At 43.3% G+C, this 26,369-nt stretch overlaps 1 protein-coding gene across 3 annotated transcripts in view; it reads left to right on the forward strand.

Moving 5' to 3' along the window:
- nr3c2 (nuclear receptor subfamily 3, group C, member 2) overlaps window positions 1-26,369 on the forward strand; it is a 351,998-nt gene that overhangs the window by 69,648 nt on the left and 255,981 nt on the right. The gene's annotated exons all lie outside the window — the stretch shown is intronic.

Consider the following 26,369-nt stretch of genomic DNA (forward strand, 5'->3'; position numbering starts at 1 on the left):
ATGGACTATCCCCCAGAATCAGTTGCATTCTTGGACACATGCATCTCCATTAAGGACGGTCACCTCAGCGCCTCACTGTACCGCAAGCCCACAGACATTCTCACAATGCTCCACTTCTCCAGCTTCCACCCTAAACATGTTAAAGAAGCCATTCCCTATGGACAAGCCCTCCGTATACACAGGATTTGCTCAGATGAGGAGGATCGTGACAGACACCTCCAGACCCTGAAAGATGCCCTCTTAAGAACAGGATATGGCGGTCAACTCATAGATCGACAGTTCCGATGTGGCACGGCGAAAAACCGCACCGATCTCCTCAGAAGACAAACACGGGACGCAGTGGACAGAGTACCCTTCATCGTCCAGTACTTCCCCGGAGCGGAGAAGCTACGACATCTTCTCCGGAGTCTTCAACATATCATTGATGAAGACGAACATCTCGCCAGGGCCATCCCCACACCCCCACTTCTTGCCTTCAGACAACCACACAACCTCAAACAGACCATTGTTCGCAGCAAACTACCCAGTCTTCAGGAGAACAGTGACCACAACACCACACAATCTTGCCACAGCAACCTCTGCAAGACATGCCGGATCATCGACACGGATACCATTATCACACGTGAGAATACCATCCACCAGGTACACGGTAAATACTCTTGCAACTCGGCCAACATTGTCTACCTGATACATTGCAAGAAAGGGTGTCCCAAAGCATCGTACATTGGGGAGACCATGCAGACGCTACGACAACGGATGAATGAACATCGCTCGACAATCACCAGGCAAGACTGTTCCCTTCGTGTTGGCGAACACTTCAGTGGTCCTGAGCATTCAGCCTCTGACCTTCGGGTAAGCGTTCTCCAAGGCGGCCTTCATGACACACGACAGCGCAGAGTCGCTGAGCAGATACTGATAGCCAAGTTCCACACACATGAGGACAGTCTCAACAGGGATCTTGGGTTCATGTCGCACTATCTGTAACCCCCGTGACTTGCCTTGGTTTGCAAAACCTCACTCACTGTGCTGTCTGGAGACAATACACATCTCTTTAACCTGTGATCAGTGCTCCTTCCACACACATTGTCAGCCACTTTAAGACTTGAATAGCAAGTTAGGTGTAAAGATTCGCATTCTAATCAGTAATCTGTAAACTGTCTGTGCTTTATATGCTCTGTCCGAGGCCAGAACTCTCCATTCACCTGACGAAGAGGGAGTCCCCTCGAAAGCTTGTGAGTTTACTATCAAATAAATCAGTTGGACTAAAACCTGGTGTTGTCAGACTTTTTACTGTGTTTACCCCAGTCCAACGCCGGCACATCCACATCAAGTTTTCTAGCGCAGTGGGATGGAAAAGTCTGGGCGGTGGGCTAGAGATTGGGGCAGTCCATGACAGGGGATGGGGTTTGGGGCTGGGCCCTGGAATGGTCGGGAGGACCATGGGGGGTTGTTGGGAGACAGCACTTTGGGGCTGCTGGGTCGACCAGTGCATGAGCTGACCAGCAAATGGCAGGCTGAGAGTGCAAAGTCACTGGGTAAGATGCTCTGTCAGAGAGTCAGTGCAGACTTGATGGGCTGAATTTACCTATTCTGCACTGCAGGGGTTCAGTGATTCTATGTGGACATTTATATAATTACTCTTAGATACATGAGACAGATGATACTTGCACTGAGCATGTAGAATAGGCTCCGCCCCTGAAATCTAATGAGATTCACACTAGTGACCTCTCCATTGCACAGAATGTAAGAGATTCTTATCTGAAGTCCCACTGAAAAAAAGTGTGAATTACTCCAGTTTTCCCATGAATATGATACTTAGAATTTTTGGGGGAGAATTCCATCTGAAATGTCAGAACAGAGTAAGTAGGGAAAAACTGTTCCCACTTGTGAAAGGGTAGACAATGAGAACGCAAAGGTTTGAAGTAATTGGTCAAAGAAGCAAAACTGATATGAAAAACCACTTTTTCATGCCGCAAGTTGTTTTTTTTAAATTTCTTTACTCCATTCTTAAAGTTACAGAGCCAATACTCAGAATGAACCCGGCAAACCCAAATCCATTCCTTGTTTGCACCTAAAGCCAATTTCAGTTTCCAATTTAATCCCATTTATGGTCCCCACGAGACAAACAAGATCCAAGCTGACAAGATAAAGCGTTGCACCCCATCTTTGGCTTGATCTGATGATTGATTTTAGCAAAAGGCCAGGAATTAAGGTCTAGAAAGAATTGCCTGAGAGTGTGTGGCTGGTTCAGTCAAAGCATTAGTAAGGGAATTAAATTGTTCTCTGAAAACCAAGGATGTGCAGGGTTATGAGAAGGCTGGGAAATGGCATTAAGTGAATTGGTCATTTGAAGAACTGATGCAGACACGTCATTTACTTCTTTATTAGTGTCACAAGTAGGCTTACATCAACATTGCAATGAAGTTATTGTGAAAATTCCCTTGTCGCCACACTCCGGCGCCTGTTTGGGTACTGGGGGAGAATTTAGCATGGCCAGTGCACCTAACCAGCATGTCTTTCAGTCTGTGGGAGGAAACCAGAGCACCAGGAGGAAATCCATGCAGACAGAGGGGGAACATGCAAACTCCACACAGTCAGCAAAGCTGGGAATTGAACCTGGGTCCTTGGCACTGTGAGGCAGCAGTACTAAGCAGGGTGAATGGGTGTACTGTAAAAATTCTGTGATTCTGTGTATTAACACTTGATACATAGAGGTTATGAATATCTTCACAATTATTGGGATCTAATGATTAGTTTAATGTTAACCTTAAAATAAGTTGAAAAGTTTCACAACTCATCAATCTCAGTTTGTGAGCCACTGCTACGTTTGTGTAAACTGTCATTTCAGGAAAGCAAATGCAGTTGAAATTTCTGTACCAATGCCTTTTTGATTATTCAGTGGGTAGGTTGATTATTTTTAAAGTTGCAGTATCCTTTTTACAAGTGAATATTCTTGTAAATTCAACAAAAATGTAAACTCAATCAACTATATCATTTCTGACAAGTATGCTGAAAATGTCCAGAGAAAAGTATGGTTGATTAAACATAGTACTTGCAAAATGGTACAGCAACTTCAGAATCACATGTTTCTTGTGCTTCCTAGCTACATGCAATATAATGTTGAAATACCTGAGAATCCAGGGGCAGTGATGCTGCTGGTTACACTAGGGTCACATCCATTGTGCCTGTGAAAGAGCTCTTTGAAACAGCATCCAATCAGTCCTATTTTCCCAACCTTTCCCCATAGCTCTACATGTTTTCCCTTCAAGTATTTATCCAGTTCTATCTTGAAGGCCATGATTGAATATACTTCTAACATTCTCAGGTGGTATGTTGATTGATGGGCAATCTGTTTTGAAATGGACACCTTCTGTTCTGTCAATTTCAAGCTCTTACATAGTAATGTTAGGATAGCTGTGGCCATTATGAAAGCTTGGCTGAGTTTCAAAAACCAAGATAGTACTGAGTTGAGTGTTGATATAGTTGTTCAATGACTGACATTTTTATAAGACTGTGTTATAACAATCTCTGCCTTTGATGTGGCTTCAGGTTACATAGTTGCTTATTTATGTCACTTAATAATCACTTAAAACAATCAAGTTTTTTCAATGGAGAACTGTTCTTTGTAATATTTGAGTAAGAGTTTATTACATTTTCACAGGTTTATTTTTAAACCTGCATTTTAAAATAATTCCCATTGTTATTGTATAGCTCCTGAGAACTGTAAATGGTGGATTAAGTAAGTGGCTATAGAGGGCACATGGTGGTTGGGGGGCAGGGTACATGGATGATCTGGGGGTACATGGAGGTGGCATGGGGGAACTGAAAGTATGATGGTGGGGGTTGAGGAGTAAGGCTTAGGTGTAAGAAGCCTTTAAACAATGTTGAGAGCTAGGCTGCTGTGTCCGAGAATCATGGTGGACCTTCTAACTGGCTTACAAACTGTGAACTTAAATCCTTGATTTTGATTTGATTTATTATTGTCACATGTATTAGTATAGAGTGAAAATTATTGTTTCTTGTGCGCTGTGCAAACAAAGAAGAGGAAACAAGAGAGTGCAGAATGTAGTGCTACAGTCATAGCTAGGGTGTAGAGAAAGATCAACCTCATGTAAGGTAGGTCCATTCAAAAGTCTGATGACAGCATGGAAGAAGCTGTTCTTGAATCAATTGGTTCTAACAGTAATCCTGATTTTAATGATTCTGGACGTTGAACCTAAGATTTGGATTTTGGAAGTTAAAACTGACCCCCAATTGATTTCAGTTCAAATTCAAAATCCACTTCATAACTCAATCTGTGTAAACAGGTGAGATTTTCATCTGGCTTTGAGTTGAAAATGAACCTGCTTCAGACTGTGTGACATCAAACTCAGCTGTCATCATCGATAATTGAATTCCTCATTGCAACAGTGGAAGCTGAATGCATCATTTGCTCTCAGTGAACTCTGCAAGTTGAAAATAATACACTTTAATCATGTTTTCTTCCCACAAACAACATAATTGCTGAATTTTGTAAAATGTATGTGATTTTCCCTCAATTGGCTTTGGATTGCTGTAAAATTATGCCAGTAGAGATTGCCATGGAGTCTATTCACTCATAAACAAGATTTATGTTATTTTGGTAACTTTACATCAAAGTGATTTTTAAAATATTGTACGTAGCATGAGTTTCTAAAACAGTGATGCTGGGAGCTGATGGTTAGTTGAAATTCAATCACTTCTACAGTACCCAGATACCGAATAATAAACATGCATGTGTATTATTCATGTGAACTGTTTAAAGATTTTTTGGTCACCCAATTTTGTGAGGACAATACCTCCGTTTATGTAATGGCTGAAGAAAGTGACACCTTTAGATGTCTTCCTGATCTCTAGTCTGTTTTGGGTTCTGTTGGTAGCATTTCTTAGTCATATGATACACTGTAGTTATTGGCCATAGAGTGGAATAAAAGTGACACCTTTACTTGTTGGGCCAGTGCTTGACAATGCTGAAGTTTAGCTGGAGTATCAAGTTAATGGTTTTTTAAATGTTCAACAATCACATTCAGCAAAACTTTGAATAAATTGTACTCCATTCTGGGCAGAAACTTACCACAAGAGTTGGCTCTGGCGAAAGAAAACAGTGAAAATCTCAATGGCGGGACATCTCGCCACATATTGAACATCTTTAAGAAAGGTTTTTTCCCCACGTGATTCTTGGCAGCTTGCTTCTGATTCGCTCATCCTGGGAAAGCTTAGGGCGGGATTTTCCAACTGCACTCATCCCAAAACTGGAAAGTCCCACCTGAGGTCAGTGGATCTTTGCATGGTCTGCCCTCCCTGCCTGTTACAGTTCTGTGGCAGGCAGACGGGAAAATTTCCAACTGCACTCATCCCAAAACTGGGAAGTCCCACCTGAGGTCAGTGGATCTTTGCATGGTCTGCCCTCCCTGCCTGTTACAGTTCTGTGGCAGGCAGACTGGAAAATTTCCCTCCTTAATCTCTGTAATCAGTGGGATGCTTCTTTTAAATGCTTCCCCAGCAGTGTTTCCAGATCCATTTGATGGGATAGCTGCCAGGAAGCCAGCACCAAGATTCTCCCCAGGAGCCCTGACCAAACTCCTGGATGGTGTGAAGCAAAGGCAGGATGTCCTATATCCGCTTTCTTGCAGACATCCATCCACCAAGGTGACCAGCCCCACCTGGGAGGAAGTAGCCGCCACAGTGAGTGCTAACTCACTGTAGTAGAAAATGGGGAAACAGTGCCATAAGAAGATGAATGACCTTTTTGCAGCTAGGATAAGTCTGTCTTCTAATGTCCCCCGCTGCGCTCCTTCATACATCCTTCACAACTCCATGGCGATCGGCCACCCAGCCACATCAAACATTCCCAACACCTCTCATGCAGTCCTTTCCTCCAAGCACCCTATCTTCTCTCTCCCTCCCACACACACACAACTCCCCATGGTCCCTCAGTAGATAATGTGCTCCTCACTCCTTACATCCTTGCTTCCACACAAGTCCCATGCATGTCAGACATCATTGTCATCTGAACTGGCAGGACTCTTGCCTACACTCACTCCATCTGCCTCAACACAGGATGAACTTGAACATAACTGTCATGGACGAACACAGCCAGCTGATGACATACCTGAGCTGAGGTACCTATGTCCTGTGGCCGGCAAGACGCAGGACCAGACCTGTGCAGAGGGTGAGGTGGGGCAGCAGCCAAAATTGGGAATGCGAAAGACACACAGTCATGATTCAAGCCTCACGTGAGGTAACTTTTCTGGCTTCAGTTATCGACTGTGATGCACTAATGCCATCTCGCTTCCCTTGCAGGTCAATCAATTAGCCCAGACCACCCTCACACCCTCTGGATACCACAGACCTGAGCAGCTCTGGGGAAAACATCTCAGATTCAAGAATTGAAGAGGTATCACATCTGTCACCTGCATCCTCCAATAATATAGATACTCATGCCTTGGTGGGATTAACTAGTAGGCAGGCTTCTGGATTACTCACTTGCAAATATCTCACAGCTGAAGGACCACAACAAATGGAAACAGGGATGTCCCAGAGAACCGGCACTTTGAGTGATGACGGAGCCCAGGACTCTGCTGAGCCCCTGGCTGATGAGTTGTCTCTAGGTCTGGTCACCCAAGACCTACTGGCACTGCAGATTCAGAGTCACAAGCATCAGGAAGGAAAGACAGCATCCCTCCTTGGACTGTAAGGCCAACTGGAGGAATCCTGTCACCTTCTGTCAGAGGAGATGGTGCTGGCATGGGGGGCAACTGCAGTGACGACTTGGTGCAGGACCTGCACTCCATGGCAGGGCTGTCTATTCTATGGTTCAGCCTATGTCCTCCATGGCTGAGGGCATAGGCTCCATGTTGCAGGGCTTCAACTGCATGGTGCAGGCAAGAATGGGATCCATGAGTTTCAGTGCCAGTGAACGATGATGTTTCTGGATCTCACTCCAGCTGCCCCTTTATCCCTTGGAGGAGACCAGGGTCCTTGGGCACCCAAAAGGGAGAGGATCAGCCAGAATGCCCAGAAGCTTCATCCAGGAGACCCTGGGAGTGTCCAGCCCATATGATACCCCTCTCCCTGTAAACGATACACCTTGAGCCTCACATAGTGAGGTGAACAGTACTGCAATACCTATGGAGCCCAAAAGTATGCCCAGATCCTCAAGTTGCAGGTCCCACTGACCGTCAAGGTCATCTCAGACAACAGGGCATAAAAGGCAGCAGGCCTCCTCAACCTCAGCTATGGATTCTAGGGATACACCTAGATGTGGCAGGAGAGGAAGAGTAAGAAACTATAGATAGCTAGTGGGCACGGGTGAACCTAGGCACTAGTCGAAATATATCAATATTGTAATATGGCTTTGGAATTAAAATTCACCTTGTTCACCCAGATGCTCCACTCTATCATTTCATGGTGTTATGCTTCGCAAATCCCCACATACACTCAGCGCTTCAGCCATGTGCAGTGTGAGAATGGCAGTACTGTTTCTGCCACCTTCCACAGTGATGATGCATGAAATACGCACTGCTGGCATGGTCCCCCTCTCACACCAACCATGAAAGCTCATGCCTCTCCTGTGTGCCACTCTTCTCCAGTGATGACGATGCCAGGGGCTGTCAAAATATGGTGAGAAGCCGTCCACCTTTGATGTAAGGTGGAGAAAAGTGGTACCCGATCTCTGTGAAGTCAGGCTTGCCGCTATATGTAGGCCTCACTCCTCTTCAAACCAATGTAAAACCCTTCACCTCCCAAAAAATGACTAAGTGTGGTCCTTAATGAATTACACCAGTTTTCTCAACTGAAATGGCACTTATTAGTTTTCTGGAAAAATTCCACTCAGATTTCCATTTGCAAATCTTGTCATTTCATGTCAGGTGATAAAAATTAACAGTATTGGGCAATTACATGAAGCAGAAGTGATGATTCTGCCAGCATATTTGCTGTATTACTATACTGAAAGATTGATAGTTATGCGCACAGGTAGTGCACTTGTAGCTGTATGGCAGAAATGCTTTGTGTACTTCGTTTATGCATAAGTACGAGGAGCAAGAGTAGGCCATCTGCCCCTTGAGCCTGCTGTGCCATTTAATAAGAACATGAGTGATCTTTTCACAAACTCAGCTCTGCTTACCCGCCTGCTCACCATAACCCTTAGTTCTTTTACTGTTCAAAAATTTATCTATCTTTGCCTTTAAAACATTCCATAAGGTAGCCTCAATTGCTTCACTGGGCAGGGAATTTCACAGATTCAGAACCCTTTGGGTGAAGAAGTTACTCCTCAACTCAGTCCTAAATCTGCTTCTCCTTATTTTGAGGCCATGCCCTCTAGTTCTAGTTTCACCTGCCAGTGGAAACAACCTCCTTGTTTCTATCTTATCTATTCCCTTCATAATCTTATATGTTTCAACAAGATCTCCCCTCATTCTTCTGAATTCCAGTGAGCATAGCCGCAGTCTACTCAGGCCTCACCTCATAAGCCAACTTTCTCAACTCCAAAATCAACTTAATGAATCTCCTCTACACCCCTACCAGTGCTAGTATATCCTTTTCAAGTAAGGAGACCAAAACTGTACACACTATACAGCATGTTAGTATTTTTTTTAATATTCAGTCCCATTGTATTCCATATAAGTAATGTTCTCGCAGTAGAAGGGTGGGGAAGGAGTGTGCCTAAAGCACTGAAATGACAAGACTCTGCTACCTCGTTTAGAATCTTACTCATTGTGAATGCAATTGCAGAATTGGACAGACACCATCACACCCAATTCATTTCAGCCATTAAAATGAATAGCCACAGCAATCAAGAACACCATCAATCAAGCTTGCTGACCACCTTGCTCAATTTTGCAACCTGTGCTCGCTTTGAGTGAGACGTCATAATTTTAAATGGTGCTAAACATCCAATATTTAGAAATTATGAAAATGGCACTCTTATCCCACACTCCTACCACAAGAGCATTACAGGTTAGATTTACTCAACCAAAGGCCCTGTGTTCTTAGTTATTGCAGTAAATAGCAACGGAGATCTGGATTGTCAAGTTTCTACTCATCTTGTACCTGATGCACATTTCTGGAGGCTACCAGAAAGGACTGGGAAACTCTAAGTGAAGGAAATGAAGCAGTGATCTACAATTGTCTCAGATGTTGTTTTCTGGGATGTAGCTGAGAAGCCACTGGGAATGAAGAATCTAATGGGCATTAAAGCTTACTAGATAGGTTCCATTAGCTTGTAAGATATGTAAAGTTGAAGACAGCAGGTATATTGGGATTTTATATGTAGTTAGATTCTAGAACAGCCATTCTACCCCAATCTGCAATGGGTTATTTTTGCTGTTACCAGAAACAGCAGGCATCTGCATATAACACTGCATTGTCTTTCCGTTATTGCAGACCCACAGCATACAACCTCTAGCTGTCTCTTTGGTGAGCAGCAATTTTAGTGCAGACAATTCTCTGGCACTCATTCAACACATGTTTACTAGCTAAACCCATAAGACCATGCGGGTTTGACTGAGATCTAGTCTTACTGCTTTGAAAAGCACACAACCCACAACCCAACTTCAGATGGGGTGAGAGTTAAATGAGCCCTACAGTGTATGATTGAATGTAATTCTTCAAGATATCCTTTAACTTTCATTATTTTATCATGTTTTCCCATCTTCTGTAGTACTAAAGCCTTTGAAATAAATCTGTTAATGCTTCAGCTGTAAAATGGAAAAGAAGAATTTGAAGCATTTGTACACTATTCTAATTTGTTGTGTTACAAAACAAATTGTTCACAGGATCCTTATTTTTGAAATTTCTTTTGTGATATTCTTAAATTATGTTTTTACCATATTGAGGTAAAGGATGTTAGTGCAGGTAATGGTACCTTTTCAGGCCCATTTGCCTGATCGAATGCTCATTGAACGTAGCCACGCATTCCATGTGCACAGATCATGGTATCATGATCACCAGATACTGAATTTTATAATTAGTAATATTATGAATATTTTTGGATGATATGTGTATGGATCTCATCATCCCTCTAAGCTCAGTCATTCTTCTTTAAATAGGTTTCATGATGCATTCAACACTATTTCTTTCCTCTTAAGCCATTCGTACTTTTGAGTTTCTATATTTTAGTCTTGTAAACTTGGATTCTTAAAAGTGTGATTGGCATTTGGAAAGGGTTTACAACTATGACTATTTTTAGTCTTTTCATACTTCAGTTTGTATATTATCTTAGTTGTGTCACTTTTTACTACTGCCTTTGCAATACCAGACTCCCTCTGCAGGATCATTTGTCCACAATACTGCTGTTATCTTAGTGCGAGCATTCCATTGGATTCTCAATGGCTATTAATTATTTGGGCAGGAAATGGAATGCAACTGAGGGAAGAAAGGCAGGTGCGCTTCCACCTCAGACATATGGTCAGGTAAAAGTTCAAGTATTCATACCCTGTTATACCTACTTGAAATATTGAGAATACCTGCCTATGCAAGCTACATTTCACAAGTAACACTGGCTATCTAAGCACACTCAGAAGGCAAAATCTTACATGGGAACAGCATTGATCATTGCTGTGAATATCACAACCGTAAATGTTTACATGACTAGTTCATTTCAAGCCAATAATGTTTGCTTGGTGCTGCCTGATGAACCTTGTTTGTCAGGTTAAACATCATTGTTAATTTTGCCACAGAAAGGACAAACAGCATTGCGGAGTGCATCAGGCTTCATTGAAGTGTTGAATTTCAATGATGGACCTTGCAGCCTTCAGTGCATAACACCAACGTTGTGGCATATTTAGAAAAGAAAGGACTTGCATTTATATCGTGTCTTTCATATCTTTAGGATCACAAAGCCATTTACAACCAGCAGATTATTTTTGAAATGTAATTACTTTTATGTAGATTGGCCTATAGGAATAGGAAAACATATTTTTATAATGTAGGGAAATGGATGGTACATTAGTAGCTGATACAATATTTCCATATTTCAAGCAGCAGACATACTGGATGCCTTAGTGTTAAGAACTAATACTGTCTCTGTGTATGACATCTGCCGCTTTTAACCTCTCTGCTGTACTTTGAGGTACTGTAGGGAAGAACAGTGCCTGAGTGGGCAGGGATGAGGAGTGATTGTGGTAGTGACACTGGCTGCAGAGGCAATATAGGCTTTTGTGTAAGGTTTTCAGAACGTGTGCTCCAAGACTGTCTAGTAATGTCCTGTGTGTATGCCCAGTGCTCCCCAACAGACTCTTCTTCCTTGCATTGTTTCCTCCCCATTCCATAAAACTGCCTGACAGCTTCACTGGCTGTTGGTAGATTAAGTTTTGATCCTGCATACTCTACACAGCAAAATCTTATATAAACTAAACATCAGGCTTGCATTTTTCAGCAAGTTCAGCAATTGTGCAATTTTGGAAGCTTTCCATAGAACCATACGATCAGCCCATAAAGAAAATTAGATTTCAAAGGAGAGAGAAAACCTACACACCACCAAGCAAATATTTCTGGTAACTATCAAGGACAACGACCAGACGGGTTGCAGGAATTTAAACAACAATATTCCCTCAGTTCAGTAATTTTTCTGATCCTGAAAAAGAGCTAGAGGCGGTGAACAAACAAAGAACGAAAACAGCCCGGGAAACAGGCCCTTCGGCCCAACGAGCCCGTGCCACCATCCCAACACCGCCAGTCCCCCCCTCCACCCATGACCCTCATCCATTGATTTATGGCCATCCACATTGAGGGAAACTAATTTAGGGACAATTTATTACTGCCAGTCAACCTAATAGCACATCTTTGGGGTGTGGGAGGAAACCGGAGCACCCGGAGAAAACCCACGCAAGCACGGGAAGAATGCGCAAACTCCCACAGACACCGGCCCAAATCCATGTGTCTGCACAGCAATCAGTGATAGTCACTGAGCTGTCATCTTGCCCAGTATCTGGTCCAGCTTAAGCACACACTAATGACATGAAGCACTAGGCCAATCTCAAACAACCAAGAGCAGCCCAAGTACGACACATCGCGTGTATGCCCCTCGTTGGACACAAGGCGGACCAACTTAAAACCTGTGAATGAAAAAGAGAAAAAAAACATTATTATTGTACCATACCCATTTACCTTACCAGGGACGCCCCAATGCTAATGAACCTTATTTAAAACAATCTCCTATATCCACCCATCCCCAACCCACTCATGTGCCTGTAAGTCACTCTTAAACAACTCTAGCGTGTTTGCCTCCACCACCTTACTTGGCAGAGCATTCCATACCCCCACTACCTTCTGTGTGAAAAACCTCCCACTAATATCTGTGTTATACCTCTCCCCCCTCACCTTAAGCCCATGGCCCCTTGTCCTGTGTGTCTCTATCATAGGAAATGGATTACCTCTGTTTACTCTATCTATACCCTTCATAATCTTATATACCTCTATTAGATCCCCCCTCAGTCACCGTCTTTCAAGGGAAAAGAGCCCCATTTTATTCAATCTTTCCTCTTCCCCAGTCCCTCCATACCAGGCAACATCCTGGTAAACCTCCTCTGCACTCTCTCCAGAGTCTCCACGTCCTTCTGGTAGTAAGGCGACCAGAACTGGACGCAGTACTCTAAATGTGGCCTAACCAACATTCTGTACAACTGCAACATTAGACTCCAGCTCCTATATTCTATACCCCTTCCTATAAAGGCTAACATACCATAGGCTTTCTTCACCACACTCTCCACTTGCACTGCCACCTTCAAAGACTTGTGCACTTGCACCCCCAGGTCTCGCTGCAGTATCTGCCCAATATACCAGCCTATCAATATCCCGTTGTATTGCCAGACACTGCTCCTCACTTCCCGCCAATCCAGCCACCTTGGTGTCATCAGCAAATTTGCTGATCACACCACCTACTCCCTCTTCCAAATCATTTATATACACTACAAAGAGAAGAGGTTCCAGTACTGAGCCCTGTGGCACACCACTAGTGACAGACCTCCAGCTAGAAAAGGACCCCTCCACTACTACTCTCTGACTCCTCTTTGCAAGCCAGTTTTCTACCCATCTAGATACCTGGCCACATACCCCATGAGCTTTAATCTTCTCTACCAACCTACCATGAGGGACTTTGTCAAACGCCTTCCTGAAATCCATATAGACGACATCAAGGGCTCGTCCTTGAATATTTTCCAGGAGGTTGCTGAGCCTTGCACATACACTTTATCCACAGGATAAGGTATCTTCTTTGCATTGGAATGCACAATGGAGCATGCTCCTCAGGTGTATCAGCAGTCTCCGGAACTACTAATGTGGATGCAGTCTGTAAGATTAGTGGCCCGTATATCTGATAATTTGCATAAATGGCTATACTTTGCATCACAGATATTAGAAATTAGAAGCTAATTTATTAGTTGAACTAAATATTAAGAATGCATTAACCACCAGTTAACTGCCACAACAAAGATGACTAAGGCTGGATATTGACCATACCTTTAGCGCTTTGGTTGGAATCAGTCATGTAGATGGATAGGATACAGTATATCGCTGTTCCTGTTGGCTTCAATTAAGGTACTGTAATAAGCTAAGTCAATTGTTTATGATTTATGAAATTGCATGTTGTGTTCTTGCATTTGTTTTATGTAGGATAACTCTTGTCCACTGCCAAATTAAAATGATAACACTGAAGTCAGATTTTAGTTATGAAAATGCTACATTGACTTTTTTCCCCAAAGTGGCAATGGTTTTAGCAAACAAACCTTAACCTGTGGTGTTATGTCCCTATTTAAAGAACAAAGGTTCTTGAATTCATTGGATGAACAAGGCTCAGTGATAATTCTGATGTCTAATTCAATGGTTGAAATGGGATGAAACATCAGGAAACATGTTCACTGTTAAAAGTACCATTGAATGGAAGCATTATTGTGTGCTTTCTGATATTTGTAAACAACCTCTGTTCTATACAAGATCTGCAAAATACTTACTATAATAAAACTTAGCTCTGACCAAGCTTTTGGTTAGCTGTCTTAATATTCCCTTAACATGGCTCACAGTATTTTGTTTGATAATGCTTCTTTACTTAGAAGGACATTGAATAATGTGGAGGTCTACATAATTTTAAGTATAAATGAATGACAGCGGACAAAAGGAGGAATATTGTATTCGCAGATTTCCTTTTCCTTTCCTCATTCAATTAACTAAATGTGTGAGAATGACATTTTTGCAAGATAATTTTTTGCAATCCCCCTACCCCGAACAGTGGAGAGCAAATTATTTAATCTTTGGGGGCAATTTTCCCATTGTGACCCACAACTTTTCTGGTGGGTCGTGGTGGGAGATGCACGTCATTGGTTTTGTTCCGGGATTTGCACATTCGCCGGGAATGGATGCGCATCTCCCAGAGCCGGAGAACAGTCAGCGACCAGACCATGCTGAAAACTAGCGGGAAGACAGATAAGTAATTCGAATCTTATTTTAATGTATTTTAAATATGCTTTCGGTGTCATTATCAGGAACTTGCCGGTCCTGATAGAATCTCCCACCTGGCCAGGAGTACTTCATTCTGGCGGGGGTTAGAGTAGCTCTCCAGATTCAGGGAACTAGCGGGAGACTCCACCGGTATGAAGGGGGGGAGCAATCGGAGCCCATCACGAGTCGAGTGGTGGGGTGCCCCCTGAGCCTGTGTACTCTGACAGTGCCAGCCTGTGCCCTCAGCACAGCCCAAGGGACAAAGTGCCCATGCCAAAGGGGCACCTTGGTACTGCCCACCATACAATGCCAAGGGGGTGGAGCCAGTGGGCAGGGTCCCACTGCACTCTGCATGGTAATCAGTCTGGAATGGAGGGAGGGCAGCGATTGGGACAGGCTGGGTAGGGCATGGTCTGCCAGGATTGGGGGGATTGCTACTGCTGGGAGGGCTGGGCCAGTCATCGGGGCACTCTGGGACGGGGAGGGGGATACGGGGGCTGGCCCAGGAATTGTTGTGGGGGCCACAGTCAAGCTTGGGGGGGAGGTGGGGTTGGAGGGGCAGCACTGCGGGAGCCCCAGGCTGGCCAGCAATTGATGTGCCAGCAAACGAGGAAATGGACAGATTGAGGCTATCAGCCTTCGGCATGAATAGGCACCCCCCTCCCTGCAAAGTTTTTAATGATATTCATGATTGTGACATCTGCATTGCACAGAGTGGGGAGATTCAACTGTGAAGCTGAACTGAGAAAGCAGTTGTGATCTAGAACAGTTTTCCAACAATTCAGCATTTTGGGAGAATCGCCCCCTTTGTTTCTAGGAACTGAAATGGAGTTGCGTTAGGTACTTGCTAAAACTTTGCATGTAAACAAAAATTAATTGAAATGAATTTCTGAGGGTAGCTTGTGGTCATTATTCAATGCTGTGAAGTGGATATCCTGAAAAAGAGCCAGCTCACTCTGTATCATCCTCTTGCTTCAGTTCCATTGCACTGGATGAATACACAACATCCGCCAGATGTCTAAAACTGAACTACACTCCCTGGCTCCTGAATATCACTTTATAGAATGCTATTCTGGTATTTGCAAAAGATAATTCCAGTAGTTCATTTTTGAATAAGATATAAATGGGCTGAGTGAAAGAAATCATTTGAAATGTTTTCTCAACCCTGTTTAGATCTCAATATTTCTGGCAGCCTATTGTACAGTAATTGGTCTGTGCTATCATAAAAACTGAATGCATCTTATAGCAAAACATTTTTACAGTGCTCGCCAGGTTTGCTTAAAGTGTGCTGAATTTGTGTCTTTGGCTTATAGTTAATTATACGATCTCCAAAAAGCCAATATATTAATTCTTGCTTGTTAGCTGGGGCTACTTCCCAGGTTTGCCTGGTGAGAGGCATGTGGAATATAAAAGTAATAATTTCTCATTTATAATTCCTTTTTTTTACAGATATACAACCTGAAACATTGTGACTGTAGATCTAGTTCAAAGTGGTTTTACTTAACAATACATGTGAATTACAGGTTTAACAGTCATATGGGAAATCATTTCTATTTTATCAATGTACAGTTAAACCAGTAACATTTATATAAAATGCCATCAAATGCCAGCTCTTTGCAGTTGTTCAAGGATTTTCTAGAGCCAGTTTTTTCAAATGTGTGCTTCCAAAATATAAGCTTATTTGCTGAGAGAGAATGTTGTTGCAGGTATGCTACCATAAATTGTCCCTAAATTTATTCATTCTCTAATTACAAACAAAATGACAAATGAAGTGGTGGAACTTCAGCAGCTTGTTCTCCTCCCCATTATTGGATTAGAGCTATACCCTGAGTACTTCCATGTACTCTAGTTCCATGTGCTCTGCACCTGCCCTGACATCAACAGGAGATTGCCAAAGATTGTGACATTTTTTTTACAGAATGCAAAGCTAATGAACTTGAGATAAAATTTGGTTTGTTTTAATTTTATATTGGTAGTGAGGAAATCAATTAAATGAGATAGATTCATTTTAGTCTGTGAATATGCAGCAGAATGTGTTTGCAGCCACAGGCTATGCTTTTCTAGACTCTCAAATATAATCAACAATAGCACAGTAAAGGCTTGTCTACTCACGGGTTTAACAAGTACTGTCGATTGCTTACTGTAAAACATGGCAAGCTGCCAATCTGCTGCTCAAGTTCCACTGTAATCTGGCAGAGGCTCAGGGTTTTCAGTGCTTTGCTTTTGCTGTTGTGATTTCCTTTCTAGAACTGCATTTGAAATTGCAGTGTTCCACAAATCAAATTCTACTTTAAAATGTGTTGAGAACATCTGGTGGTATGGTTAGTTGTTACAATTCACCTTTGAATTTAAATACAGCCATAACTGCTTTGATGAAGTCTCTTTTCTCCTTTGGACGTAAGAGTTCTCTGTAAGTGTAGATTTAGAAGATAGTTAACTACAATGAGAAAGGCCTTTTGACCCCATTTTAATTCTAATAAATCTGAATTCATTCATCGATTTTGATGAAAGGGTGAAAACAGACACTAAGTGGATGCTGTCCTGATAAGGTACAAGTATTTGAACGTATGGTTTTAGCCAACATTTTGGTGATTATCATGATTTAAACTTCGCTGGATATACTGAAATAGACTTTTGCAGGTTTAGCACTCAACTGCTTATTTGAAGCAATTTTGACTAGCAGTTATATTCAGCCTCCGTGCATCCATTTTTATAGAAGGTGTGGATTGCACTGGCAGATGGACAACAGGTTGAGGGAATCTTACCAAAAAAAGGCAGTGTGTTGGTTCTGGCAAGAAAAGTGATGTGTAGAGGAGCGGGGCCTCAACACGCCAGCAATGCCCAGCTGCACTGAGATTGGGGCGCCATGTTTATAGGGCCCCCCCAACAAAGCAAAAAGTAACCCCCCCCACCTACTATGGAGGTTGTAGGACCTTCCGTCTTCTGCCCCATGGTCATGGCGACATTCGCCCCTGCCCCACTGATCGGAGCCGGTATGTCTCCCGCCCACCTCACACGCCCTTCCCCCACACTCCGATTCAAGAGGGCATTGACCATCCATCATCTACCCATCTCCCCCACATCTTCCCCTTGAGCACTGGACCCCTAATGCCAACCCCCCCTCACCCAATCCCACATGCGGCCATTGCTGGTATCCCCAGCCCACCCACCCACCACCATTTATAAATGAACCCTCCAGCCCTGTGAGGCTCCCACTTGGCCCTGACAATATCAACCTATGCAAGGGTGCAGTACCGGGGGGCATTACCAGGCCATTATCTGACCATGTCATAAAACATGGAGTAAGAAGTCTCACAACACTAGGTTAAAGTCCAACAGGTCTATTTGTTAGCACCAGCTTTCAGAGTGTCGCTCCTTCTTCAGGTGAGGACACAAACTCAATTTATAAGATAATGGCTGGAATAAAAGTCTTTATAGGCAATCAGGTTTGAAAGGTACAGACAATGTGAGTGGAGAGAGGATTAAGCACCGGTTAAAGAGGTGTGTATTGCCAGGACTGTTAGTGAGATTTTGCAAACCCAGGCAAGTTGTGTGGATTACAGATGGTGTGACATGAACCCAAGATCCCGGTTGAGGCTGTCCTCAAGCGTGCAGAACTTGGCTATCAGTTTCGGTTCAGCAATTCTGCGTTGTCATATGTCGTGAAGGACATCTTGGAGAATGCTTACCCGAAGATCAGAAGCTGAATGCCCATGACTGCTGAAGTGTTCCCCAACAGGAAGAGAACACTCCTACCTGGTGATTGTCTAGTGGTGTTCATTCATCCGTTGTTGTAGCGTCTGTACGATCTCCCCAACGTACTATGCCTCAGGACATCCTTTCCTGCAGCATATCAGGTAGACAACTTTGGCCGAGTCGCAAGAGTATGTACCATGTACCTGGTGGATGGTGTTCTCATGTGAGATGATGGCATCCGTGTCGATGATCCGGCATGTCTTGCAGAGGTTATTGTGGCAGCAACCGAAAAGGAAAGATTCAAATTGGACTCCTCCGAAGGCTGTTGTCCTTGACTCGACATGTATGCCCAAGCCATCAGGAGGTGCGTCAATGCCAGATTCATCAGCCGCACTCACAAGACAGTCCCAAATGTCACTCAAGCCAGTACCCAAAGCCAACAATTGCCAATCTCCAGATGCAATTCTACAACTCATCCACTTCATCCTGGACCACAACATCTTCACCTTCAACAATCAGTTCTTCATCAACACATGGAATGGGGACCAAATTTGCACTTCAATATGCCAACATCTTCATGCACAGATTCGAACCAGGTCTCTTCAATGCACAGGACCTTCAACTGATGCTATACACTAGATACATGGATGACATTTTCTTCCTTTGGACCCATGGCGAACAGGCACTGAAACAACTATATGATGACATTGACAAGTTCCTTCCCACCATCAGACTTACCGTGGACTACTCTCCAGAATTGGTTGCATTCTTGGACATGCATCTCCATCAAGGATGGTCACCTCAGCGCTTCACTGTACTGCAAGCTCCTCTTCTCCAGCTTCCACCCTAACACATGTCAACGAAGCCATCCCCTACGGAGACGCCCAAAATATACACAGGATCTGCTCAGATAAGGAGGATCATAACAGCCACCTGCAGACGTTGGAAGACGCCCTTATAAGAACAAGATATGGCGCTCAACTCATCAATCAACAGTCCTGACTCACCACCTTGAAAAACCGCATCGACCTCTTCATAAGACAAAGACGGGATACGGCTGACAGAGTACCCTTCGTCATCCAGTACTTCCCCAGAGTGGAGAGGCGACGACATCTTCTCCGGGGCCTTCAACATTTCATTGATGAAGATGAACATCTTGCTAAGGCCATTCCCACAAACCCACTTCTTCCCTTCAAATAACCACACAATCTCAAACAGACCATTGTCCGCAGAAAACTACCCAGCCTTCAGGAGAACAGTGACCACGACACCACACAATCCTGACACAGCAACCTCTGCAAGACATGCCGGATCATCGACACTGATGCCATCATCTCACATGAGAACACCATCCATCAGGTACATGGTACATACTCTTGTGACTCGACCAATGTTGTCTGCATGATACGCTGCAGGAAAGGATATCCCGAGGCATGGTACATTGGGGAGACCATGCAGACACTATGACAATGGATGAATGAACACCGCTGGACAATCAGTAGGCAGAAGTGTTATCTTCCTGTCAGGGAACACTTCAGCAGTCACGTGCAGTCAGCCTCTGATCCTCGGGTAAACATTCTCCAAGGCGGCCTTCACGACAGACGACAACATAGAATCACTGAGCAGAGACTGATAGCCAAGTTCCACATACGAGGACGGCCTCAACCAAGATCTTGGGTTCATGTCACCACATCTGTAACCCCCATGATTTGCCTGGGCTTGCAAAATCTCACTAACTGTCTTGGCTGGAGACAGTACACACCTCATTAACCCGTGCTTAACCCTCTCTCCACTCACATTGCTTATACCTTTAATATTTGATTATTTGTAAAGACTTTTATTCCAACCATTATCTTGTTTGTGTCTACATATGCCCTGTTTGTGAACACAACCCCTCAGTCATCTGAAGAAGGAGTGACACTCTGAAAGCTTGTGCTACCAAATAAACCTGTTGGACTTTAACCTGGTGTCGTGAGCCTTCTTACTGTGCTTACCCCAGTCCAATGCCAGCATCTCAACATCATAGAAAATGGAAGCAGGAGTAGGCCATGTCTCCTGCAGACCAAGAAGAATCCCTAGCAAAATGCTTTTGAGCAAGTACTTCCTTATACCTAGTGAAATTCATTTGCTGTGTAGTCACTGTCACGATAAAGGAAACCCGGTACCCAAATTGCACAGCAAGCTCCCACAAACAACAATGTGATAATGACCAATGAAGATGTTTTTGGTGTCAGTTGAGGAATAAATATTGGCCAAAGAGAACTCCCCTGTTCTTCTTTGAATAGTGTCATGAGATCATCTGAAGGATGATATCTCTTATAGTACAGCACTCCTTACTGTGGCACTCCCTCAGTAATGCAGTGATATGTTAAAACTTTTGCATGCACTGCACTTTCTTGTAAGTGTTCACATTTACTGGTCACACAGCTGTTAACCCTCATGTTGTAAAATAATGCATCCTTTACTCATTGTGAACAATGCCATGTGACACTCTCCTGTTCCAAATGTGAAAGTTTTTGAGTCTGTTATAGTTGAAACATTAAGTTTGACGTTATTTATTAGTGTCGCAAGTAGGCTTACATTAACATTGCAATGAAGTTACTGTGAAAATCTCCTAGTCGCCACACTCGGGCGCCTATTCAGAGACACTGAGGGAGAATTTGGCATAGCCAATCCACCTAATTTGCACGTCTAATGGACTAGGAGGAAACCAGAGCATCCTGAGGAAACCCACACAGACACAGGGGGAACGTGCAGACTTCACTTAGACAGTTACCCAAGCTGGGAAAAGAACCTGGGTCCTGGTGCTGGGAGACAGCAGTGCTAACCACTGTGCCACATCAGATACAAAACAACCATCAAAAAATATGCAGAAAAGATAATTGGTTCCCCCGTTACCCATTTACAGATCATCTTTTAATTGACCTCAGCATATATTGATTCCAGTATGATAAGGAGAAACTGACCTGTAATTGATCGCAGAATGTGTATTTACAGCAGTGAACTTGTAGAATCCCTATAGAAGGAGGCCGTTCAGCCCATCGTATCTGCACCAACTCTCCAAAAGAGCATCCTACCTAGGTCCTCCCTGCTGCCATAACCCCACACATTTACTATGGCTAATCCCCCTAACCTACACATCATTGGACTTTGTGAGGAAACTAGAGTACCCAGAGGAAGCCTTCACAGCCACAGACAGAACATGCAAATTTCACACAGTCACCCAAGCTGGAATTGAATCCAGATCCTGATATTGTGAGGCAGCAGTGCCAACCACTGTGCCACCGTGTCACCTCCTGCTGTATTAAAGAAATAAAGAAATTACATTTGTCTGCATCTTAGCAGCAGAGTATTACATTTAATGGATGGTACAATGCTGCTATTTTTATAAAATACTTTATCCTCCAAGTTACTGTGGGCAACACCACAGGAAATCCACCAGTGTTTTTTAAAATATTTAACTTCCACTTTTAATGCAATAACATTTGAATCCATGAATGGAAAATGGAATGATTCACTGCAGGACAGTGCTATTTTAGTGGCACAAAATTTAGATCAGGCAGTATTCATTGGTCATACTGGGTGATGGAGATATATAAATAGACACAAGGATTAGTACAGTCCAAGGAAATCTCCATTGATATTCCAAATGTGGGCACCAGTTTATCCCAGGCATACTGGAATCAGCATATGCTGAGGTTAATTAAAGGATGATCTGTAAATGGGTAACGGGGAACCGATTCTCTTTTTTGTATATTTTTTTGTAGGTTGTTTTGCATTTAGTGTGATATTTCAACTATGACAGACTCAAAAACTTTCACACTTGGAATAGCAGGTTGCACAGTGGTTAACACTGCTGCCTCACAGCACCAGGGACAGGGGTTCAATTCCGGCCTCAGATGACTGTGCGGAGTCTGCACGTTCTCCCTGTGTTTGTATGAGTTTCCTCTGGGTGCTCCAGTTTCCTCCCACAGTCCAAAGATGTGCAGGTTGGGTGGACTGGCCATAGCAAATTGCCTCTTAGTGTCAGGGCATTAGCAGGGTAAATACAAAGATAGAGTCTGGGTGGGATTGTTGTCAGTGCAGGCTTGATGGGTTGAATGGCCAGAAATATGCTTAAGAACAGAAAGGAAATAGTGTCTTATCAATTTTCTCATAGTCATCAGATAGATCTACAAAATATATCTGAGATTGGAGTCTTGGCTGTGTCCCATAGTGCAAAATATCATCTACTAACCCTAGTGTTCATTAGTGAGGCACACTTACAAATGAGGAGATCATAACTCCAAAATAGGGCTTTGTAACAACACTGGCACCAGTGCTACAGAAGCCCCAGACTGAAAATAATATTTAGCAGATCGTTTCCAGCACTTCTGGCAAGACCTGTATGGCATGCCCAGATAGACAATAGTAGCATGGGCATGGCATGCATGCATGCATTGGCAGCACGCATAGCGAGTGCACTGTGGCATCAAACAGCTTAATATTGATTTGGCACATGACCTGCCATTTTAGACTGCACAAGTCCAGATAACACCCTCTTCTGATCACACACAGGTTCATGACAGACCTCCAATGAAAAACTGTTAATCATCCAACTTCTTGTGAGGTGTTTTTGACTTACTTTGTTGGTGTTACGATTCCTGTAGAGACCAATAACTTATAAAAAGAAATTTGAATTTCCAATGACTAACTAATAAGGTCACATGACAAGATTTCGAGCATTAAGACTTTTACTGTAACAGACAAACTTAAGAGGAAACTTAGGGCCAAATTTTCACTAAATCATGGATCCTCTGTGGGGTGTTCAAAATGACTGCTGGGACCTGGATTTGTAAATCCCATCCCCATTGTTGGTAGAAAGTATTTTGCTAGTGGGGTAAAGGGGGGAAGGATGATTCCCGAATCTGATAGGACATTTAAAAGTGCTGCAGAAGTCAAAAAGGTGAAGTGACTGAACCCACATTGTGGCTCTCAACCTTCATGACAAGTGTTAAAAGCTTCTGAAGGATCTGGAAAGGTGTGTCTCCTTTTGAAGAGCACAGAGACAGAAGATCTTTCATCACACAAGAATGTGACATCTCTTCCCCAGCAAACAGGATTTCAGATGTCATCCTCCAAATGGATCTCTTCGTGCTTTTAGCAATAAATTATCTTGCTGGAGTACAGTAGGTTGTGGGACCTATTGCAGCATTGGATCCATAAGCTTTGATTTTCATCTGCTGTGCTCATGATGGATGTAGCCTCCAGCCATATTCCCTTCATCACACTAGGCACATTCTTCCTTCTTCTGGGGTACATGATCTGTCTTCTTCATTGCACCTCTTCAACCAGAATTTGGAGGTCACGGTTGCAGAAGTGGGATGCTGTCTCTTCCCACCTTCAGCAGCTGGTCCACTCGGTGACATTTTGGCATGACAACTAAGGAAGCGTATAAACAAGTAAAGCTTCTAGATTCCTTTGTAACCACACATAACCTGCTCACGTGCTGCAGGAATCTGATTCTCTAATTCAGCACTGACTGATGCTGACATGTGGTGGTGGCTGCTGCATGAATGCAAGGTGGCTTGGCATATGTTTCTTTCTCGCCAACATGGTGTTCCTGAATGTCCAAAGTCCTACTGGCCTGTCCCCTCTGAGTTACACCCACCTGCGGTGAGTGTGCTGCTCTGATGGTAATTGGAAAGGTACATTTGGATGTCTGCACCATGATAGATGGGTGATAAAAGGGTAGGTGGAAGGGGGATTGTTCGGCATGCAGCATCGAACATTCATTCTGAGACATTATGCTAATCTGAGTGCATGCAGATGTCGAGACTAGCTGCTTTTGCTAAGATTCTGCTATCTCCATAGCTGGGGTTTGTGAAGCTTTGCCTTAAGTTACTATTGTGTGGTCTTCATTACATTACACATGATCAGTAGTCAGCATTAATCTCTATATGGCCCAAATCTTCTCGTCTTTAGATTGTTGGAGACCAGACATATGATGGTAGATGTGTGTCAGAACCCTGCAGAAAGTGATTATGCACAAGAGTTGTTAAGGTTAAAGTTTATTTATTAATCACAAGTAAGGCTTACATTAACACTTCAATGAAGCTACTACGAAATTTCTTTAGTGGCCACATTCTTGCCCGCAGGTTTGAACATCTGATGGGTTACTGCTTCCCTACTGCTTGGGACCCAAACCAAATGTACCTGACCCTGAACTTAGGGCAGAGACTGCGCTAGAAAAAGGCAACCTGGACATTATCCAGGTTTGTTAAGTACTTAATATAAGAGCTGAGTAATTCCACAACCAGCACCCCCACCCCCCAATTAAATCCCTCTACCCCTGACAACCTCCCAACTGCTTGACTAGCCCTCTCCCCACCTAAACTGCCTTGAATATCAGATCAGATTAACACCCACCCCCCCACCAACTCCGATCCAACACAGCTAGTTCCTTGGCCACTTGACTACTCCTTGACTCCCCAACTAACCCCCAACTCAGTCACCTTACCACCTCACCTATATCCCACTCATCCATTCACTGACCCACATGCATCCGTTTAAAGACGGGACCTTCGAAAACTTATCTGAATGTAGCAGTTACTGTCATAAAAAAGGGGGATGTGTTCTTTTGAACAAGTCAGCCTAGTTTCACAAAAGGGAAACAGGGTTTAACAAATTTACTAGAGTGTTTTTGAGGAAGTAATTAGTAGGGTAGATAAAGTGGAACTAGTTGATGTTGTATACTTGGATTTCCAGAAGGCATTTGATACAAAATGCCTTTACAAAAAGGTTATACAAAAGTTAGTACACATGCTGAGGGCTCATGAAGTTGCAGTAATACATTAGTATGGATGCAGGATTGGCTAACAGAGAGGAAGAAAGGAGTAGAAATAAATGAGGCATTTTCAAGTTGGCAAGCTAAGACTAGTGGAGTGCTGCAAGGAGTTGAGGTCTCAGCTATTACCCATGTATATTAAGACTTAAACAAAAAGACAGAGCAGAATCTTAGCAAAAAATGCCAAAGTGTCAGAATCTGACTAAAAATCAGCAAGTTTTTCTCCAGAAACAGGTAGGTTGACCCACCAGATCTTATGACACTTTGTCAATAAAAAAAGGAATGTTTCACGTCATCATTTTGTGGAGCGGGGCCTAAATATACCAGTAAAGTCATCTGCAATGACCAAGAAATAACACACTCCCCATCAACACAAGCATCTTTCTTCCCCAGTAAAAAGTCTCAACTTCAGGTTAAAGTCCAACAGGTTGATTTGGTAACAAACGCCACTAGCTTTTGGAGTGTTGCTCCTTCGTCAGGTGAGTGGGGAGTTCTGATCACAAACAGTGCATATAAAGGCACATATATATGCACTGTTGGTGATCAGAACTCCCCACCCATTTGATGAAGGAGCAGCGCTCTGAAAGCTAATGGCGTTTTTTACCAAATAAACCTGTTGGACTTTAACCTGGTGTTGTGAGACTTCTTACTGTGTTTACCCCAGTCCAATGCTGGTATCTCCACATCATTTCTCTTCCCCAACAGTCATTGTCAGCATTTCCTTCCCTCTTTGTTGAATGCACTCTCCCTCCCCACTACACATACATGCCCCATCATGAGGCTTCCACTTAAATCTGCCCCGGCATAAGTTGGCAGTGCCAACCTGTGCCAGGAAGCAGTGTCAGGGGCAGTGTGAGGGCACTGCCATGTCCCTCTCCCCCAGGGGAACTATAGACACCTTTGTGTCCCTGAAGGGATCCTCACAACTGGTTCATGTCTCTGGAATAAAGGTGAGATACGAAAATTTAGTGAAGGAAGAAGACCTTAGGGAGGTATTTGATAATATTTAAATGTATTTAAATTTACCATATTGAATGGCAGAGCAGACATGACAGGCCATATGGTTTCCTCATTTGCCTAATTCTTTATGTTACCCACCTTTCAATCCATCTGTTCCTAACCGTCACAACAGTCTCTTGGTTAAAATCTGGAAATACAAACTACTAACAAAAAATATAATAATTTTATCCAACAACACTCCCAAAAATACATGCAAAACTCAACTATTCACTTGTGCATTTCCTTGGTGCTTGTTGTGGGTATCTTTGCCTGGTTGAGTGCAGTTGCTAACTCAGTGGTTGAAGACTGTTTGGTTTTATTGGAAAAGACTGCAGATGGTAATTATTCATCATGGAGTTCGGTTACGAGTGGTGTGCCTCAGGGATCTGTTTTG

This window comes from Carcharhinus amblyrhynchos, chromosome 1 (genome assembly GCF_965287045.1).
Source record: "Carcharhinus amblyrhynchos chromosome 1, sCarAmb.v2.hapA, whole genome shotgun sequence".
Lineage (NCBI taxonomy): Eukaryota > Metazoa > Chordata > Chondrichthyes > Carcharhiniformes > Carcharhinidae > Carcharhinus > Carcharhinus amblyrhynchos.